Below are 6,399 nucleotides of genomic sequence, written 5' to 3'. Positions count from 1 at the left end.
AACCGATGAGTATGGCTCCAGATGATTAGCACTGGAAAAATCCTCACACAGCACCCTGATTGCCTTGACACGGGTTTGGCTCAAGATAGCCATTGAAATGACAAAAAGTAGCAACAAGGTGAGGAATTTCATCTCTAAAAAGTGCCACAAGTTGCACAAGAGAATTGGAGCTTATTGAGTTTCTGAAAGGAGCTTTTTGGTGTTTGGTGGATGTGTATGAGAAAGTATAGAGTGAAGCTTTAAATAGTGGTAGAGTTGTGTCAGTTTTCTTGGAGTCATGATGTTTTGTGGGCTTTTAGGGTTTACGTATTGACTAGGGTGTTCAAAAATAGTCATGCAGGATGAAAGCAAGAAAAAAAGAGGAGTATGATTTTGGGTTAAAGGGACTAGATAGACTTCCAATTTTGTATATTTCTACAGCCATAGAGTTTGAAAAATAAAATGCGTATCTTCAGGAGATATGCATGGACTTGCTTAGGTGAAATCTTTGGATACTCTTGTCAAGAGTCAATAGAGTAACTCAATTTGGAATTTGAGTTTCATGTTAAGTATGTCCAAGTGATTGAAAATTTTGCATTGACTGACTTGCCTTGTTTCAAGTTCGCGGACATGACTGAGAGTTCTTTTTTTTTTTTTTGGTGGTGTTGGTTTAAAAATTAAAATGGATAATCCCCATCCCTCCAAAAAAAAAAAAAAAAAAAAAAAACACAAATATATCCATTATTCAAATAAAACAAAAAGAAAAGAACAATAATGAAACGTATAACTATATCAACCCTGTGAGGGCTCATGTTTAAATAATTCTGGCAATAATAACAGGACGTGGATTTGATTAGTTAGTAGTACTTAGCAATATGAACACACTGTTTAATAAAAAGTTGCATCCAAATCCACATTAGAGAGTTTTTCGATCAAATGGATATCCACTTTAACAGAAAAGTTTAATTAAGACATTTGCTTTTTAGTGAAATTATCATGAACATGAATCTCTTACTATTTCTTTTACTACTTTTTTGCGAAAGTTTACCCTCAAAATAAACATTAAAACAATAACTTAATATTAATATATGATCACATACTTCTCTATTCATTACGAAAAAAAGGTAAAAAGAAAAAACTTAATACAATATTCACTTTCAAAGAGAACTAGAAATGTAATTTTTTTTTTTTGGTGGGTGAGAAAGTGTAACTAATAAGTTTGTGTGCGTATTTAACCGTTAGTTTGTTTTTCCAATATATATATATATATATATATATATATATAATTGAGTTTTGAGACTGACTTAATTATCAATTTAGTTAAATTTAGGGTAAAGATTATATATATATATATATATATATAAATATGATTTTTATCTTTTAAATTTATTGCAAAGTGGTCAAGCTGCACACAAAGACCATGTCATTGTCTCTCCAACGTTAATTTATATACTAATATATATATATATTTATATATATATATATAAAAATGTATATATATTTGTGGCTGAAACCTAGTAAAAGATCCCAAATTTGATGAACTAATGACCAGGACATTAGGACTTGGTTTCCATGGCAACCGTTGGAGTCAAAAATGGCTGAGTAATAAAAATTCTCTGTTCGACTTTTTATGTTATGCTTTATACTCTAACAATCGCTCTTTGAGCATATCTCAAGGAGATTATCACTATCAAAATCATTTTTTAATGTTCTTGGTTGCCTACACCCCAGTATAGCTAGCACAAAATGGTCATTAAGATGACAAAGATAATCAAAATGCGTGGCTAGACTTTGGTAACCCATCTTTGAAAATAGCCCCTAAGTAGCTGTGATTTTTTGAACTTTAATTTTTCTTCCAAGAAAAAAGTAATGAAGGTTGTGTGTTCTTTGAAAAGAGCTAGGTTTCTTGGGTAAGTGTACGAGAATATGTGAACCAGTGAGGTATATATTAGTGATGGAGTTTACATCAGTCTTCTTTGACACGTTGGTTTTGGTGGGCTTTTAGGGAACATATACTTATTGACCCAAGGACTTTTAAATTAGTCAATGGTAAATTTAATTAGATCTTATATTCTTATGTATGAAATAAAAGAACATAAAGTGTTAGATACGGTATGCCAACTAGCACAACCTCTTTTTTTTTTAGCAAAGGGAACTAGAACAACTTATTTGAATTGAACAAAAATTCTATGAACCCATAAAAAATGTTACAATTTATGCCACAATTGTTCATAAGACAGACTGTGAATGATGGATAAAAAGTGTAAATCCATATAAAAGTAATAAATATCAAATCACAGTTTGCTATATAGAATATTTATAATAAAAGTTATGACTTTTTTTTTTTTTTTTTTTTTTTTTTTTTTTTTTTTTTTTTTTTTTTTTTGTGTGTGATCCTAGAATTTGTCTCTCTTAATGCAAGAGAGAATAAATTTCTAGAAATGAAAAATATGTACTCATCTCTAATGTCGTTGGACCCCCCACAATGGAACAAGTGAACAACAAAGACTACCTCAATTTGCTTGTAACGCACACCATTGGGAAAATATAAGTCAACGAAAACATCGGGAAAATTTACCTTTCTTATTTGAAGAGAAATTAAACATTGCACAATGGACGTAGGTTTCTGTTTTATTATTGGCGATTCCCTCGTTTCTTGGCATAAGAAGAAACATATTGTAGTTGTTCGCGTCCGTGGTAGAATATTGCACCCTCGTAGACACCACAGCCGAACTTCTTGGGCTATACATTGGCTTTTATGGGGTCTCATAGTTGATTTTTCTATTGTAGTTCAATTCATTGAGAGCACCAGTATCATGCTAAATGCTAAATTTTAATATTTAATATAACAAATATAAAAAATATAAAAAATTATTTTCATGAGATGTGTCAAATATCAAATAAATTTAGTATTTGCAACAGTATACCGGTCTAATAATAAGATGGTATGGCTATATGTGCTAAACATTTTTTGGTATTTTTTTATTCAATTTTCTCTCTCCCACATCACATCCTCAGGTTCTCTCTCTCTCTCTCTCTCTCTCTCTCTCTCTCTCTCTCTTATTTTTTTTAATTCAATTTTCTCTACCACATCACATTCCCCCCCACACACACACACTCTCTCTCTACCTCTCTCTTTGTCAGATCCCCACACATGATAAACATTTTCTTTTTTGTTAATTTTTATAATACAGATGAGGTTTGTTTTAAATTATTTTAATATGCTGTAATTTTAAAATAGAAAATGTGATGTAGGATGTATTGTAAAATTGTTTATTAAAATAAATAAAGTAATTTTTAAAGTATATAAATATCTTTATTTGTTTATTTATTTATTTTTAGAACTGTCTTATGCTAATTCTCTAACAAGCAACGTGACATTCAAGTCACACATTAAAGTTTTGGGAATATGACTCATGCAAGTGTGAAACTAAAGAGTTTGTGGTTTGTGGTATGTTGGGTGGTTTTATTTTTTATTTTTTATTTTTTTAAATGGTTTATTTATACATTTATTCTTTGTAACTGAACACATTCTGTATTAGATTGATGGAAAATTATTAAATACTTTCGGAATACTATAAATGCGTACTTTCTACTCTCATATAAATGATGAATTCCACCATAAATTTAATTAGTATAACCCACCATTCATATAAAAGAAAAAATACACATTTATAATACTTCGAAAATACATAATAATTTTCCTTGATTTAAACGGCCGTATATAAGCACTAAATTTAGACGCATTCAAACCTATAGATCCATGTATCCCCACTTGGGCAAATAAACGTGGCCTTGATTCTTTCAGTCTGCATGACTCGTTTAGAACGCCCTAGTCAATACGAAAGCCCAAAAAGCCCACAAAACATCATGAGTCCAAGAAGACTGCTACCACAGTTTATCACTATAAAAAGCCTTCCCTCCATACTTTCTCATGCACATTCACAGAGAACCAAAAACTCCCTTTTTAGGCATTCATAAACTTGGGCCACTTTTGGTACTCTTAGAGATGAAGTTCAACACCCTTTTGATAATCTTTGTCATCTCTATTGCTATATTGAGCCACACTACTGCTGTGGAGGCAAGAAGGCTGTACATGTTGTGTGAGGGTTTTGGAAATGTTAATAACCTGGAGAGATCCTCGTCGGTCTATGAGAAGGCGAAGAACTCCATAGCATCCTTGCTGGAACGATTGCCATCAGGACCTAGCCCAGGCGGCATCGGCCATTAGGGTCTTATATATACAGCCAAATACAAGCTTAATCTAGTAAAAGAAGAACATGGATTATGCATGTACTCTCTTTTAAATAAAGAAAATTATAGGCTCACACAGGTGTGTATTCTTATACTGATATACAGAATCACAAATAGAGGGTTATACAAATTTGTTGTAACCAAATTCAATAAATTTATTTGATTACTTCCAAAGTGACAAGTCATTAATGTTTCTAATATTTCGCTTGCGCACTTGGCTTATTTATTTACTTATTTTACGTTATTCTTTGCGACATTCTTGCATGGATTTGTGTGTTTATTGCTTTGAATCCTGTGCACTGTAGCAAATGTTTGAATCATATTGATCTTAATTGATCGTATCTTAGTTCAATTTTACTCATATGCATGTAGATATAATCAATCAAGAGAAATTATTGTATATTTCTGGAATACCATAAATGTGTATTCTTTCCTTTCACATGAATAATAGGTTCTACTAATTAAATTCATAGTGGAACCCATCATTTATATGAGATGAGAAAATACACATTTATGGAAAAAAAAATGAAAAATATTTTTCAATCATTAATTAAATTTTTTAAGTTAAAAAATTTGTAGAAAAATTTAAAAAATTGGAAAATTAATCACAACATATAACAAATGTTAATAGAAAAGCCTTAATTAAATAAAGAGAAAAGTGTTAGAAATTAAAAACATGTAGGGGCTGTTTGGTAGATATGTTTAAACACATGTTTTCGATTTTTAAACAACATTACACGCATTTTACACATTTTTTCACCTACACGTATTTCCACACATGTTTTCAAACAACAAAATACATGTACCAAACCTCTTGTACTCTTTCGTTCTGAAGTCATTGGGCCCCACAATGGAACAACAAACAAATCCGACTATACCTCAATTTGCTTGCACCGCACACCATTGGGAAAAAACAAGTCAACCAAAAACATTGGAAAATTTACCTACCTTATTTGAAGATAAATTAAACATTGGATGAGAGCACCGACAATATATGATGGCACAATTACTAAAAAGCAGGCTATAGGGACGGTGGTATATCTAAATTTTTTTGCAAATGGTGAACAGTGAACTCCAGTACACTGCTATCTTTACAAATTTACTGTAACTGCAAAAAAAAAAAAAAAAAAAAAAAAAAAAAAAATTGTTTATTCGGTGGTTGTGGATGGTAAAGAGACAAAAATGAAGAGAGATAAGAAGACAAATAATAAAGTAAGAATAAAAAAAAGAATAAAGAAAATATTTAAATGAAGCTAAACAAAAAAAAAAAACTATTGATATTGAGTATATTGTAAAGTGTAATATTAAAATAGATAAAATAACTTTTCTGAATTGCTAAAAACTAAGGTGTATAAAGTAACTTTTCTGAATTGTTAAAAACTAAATTTTTTGGAACTGCTAATGTAGATGCTCTAATGGACGTAAGTTTTTGTTTTATTTTTGGCGATTCCCTCATTTCTTGGCATAGGAAGAAACACATTGGCGTGGTAAAATATTGCACCCTAGTAGAGACTCCACAGCCGAATTTCCTCGGCTATACATTGGCTTCTATAGGATACCTGGGTTCATTGCTCTATTGTAATTCATGTTCTAATCCATTAAGAGTAATAGTATCATGTGTGCTAAATGCTAATTTTTTAGCATTTAGCACACTACACACACAAAAAAAAAAAAAAAATCAAATTTATGAGATATTTCAAATGCTAAATAAATTTGACATTTGTTAGAGTAATCTACTAATAATAAACCGGTACTGTTATTAGTGCTAAACATATTATTCAATTTTCTCTCTCATATCACATTCCATGTCATGTTATGTCCTCTCTCTCTCTCTCTCTCTCTCTCTCTTATTTTTTATTCAATTTTCTGTCCCACATCCTCTCTCTCTCCCTTTCTCTTTGTCTCTCTCTTCGTCAGATCCCTTCAAATGATAAATATATTTGTTTTGTTAATTTTTAAATATAGGCCAGGTTTGTTTTAAATTAAGTTAATGTGTTGTAATATTAAAATAAAAGATTTGATATAGAATATATTGTAAAATTGTGTATTAAAATAAATAAAATAATTTCTTGATATGTCAAAATAATAATTTAAAAAAAATATCTGATGTTAATGCTCTAATAATCAATGTGACATTCAAGTAAGTTTAAAACAAAAGAGTTTGTG

Source organism: Quercus lobata, chromosome 10 (assembly GCF_001633185.2).
Source record: "Quercus lobata isolate SW786 chromosome 10, ValleyOak3.0 Primary Assembly, whole genome shotgun sequence".
NCBI classification, from domain to species: Eukaryota; Viridiplantae; Streptophyta; class Magnoliopsida; order Fagales; family Fagaceae; genus Quercus; species Quercus lobata.
Note: the sequence above shows the minus strand (reverse complement) of the source record.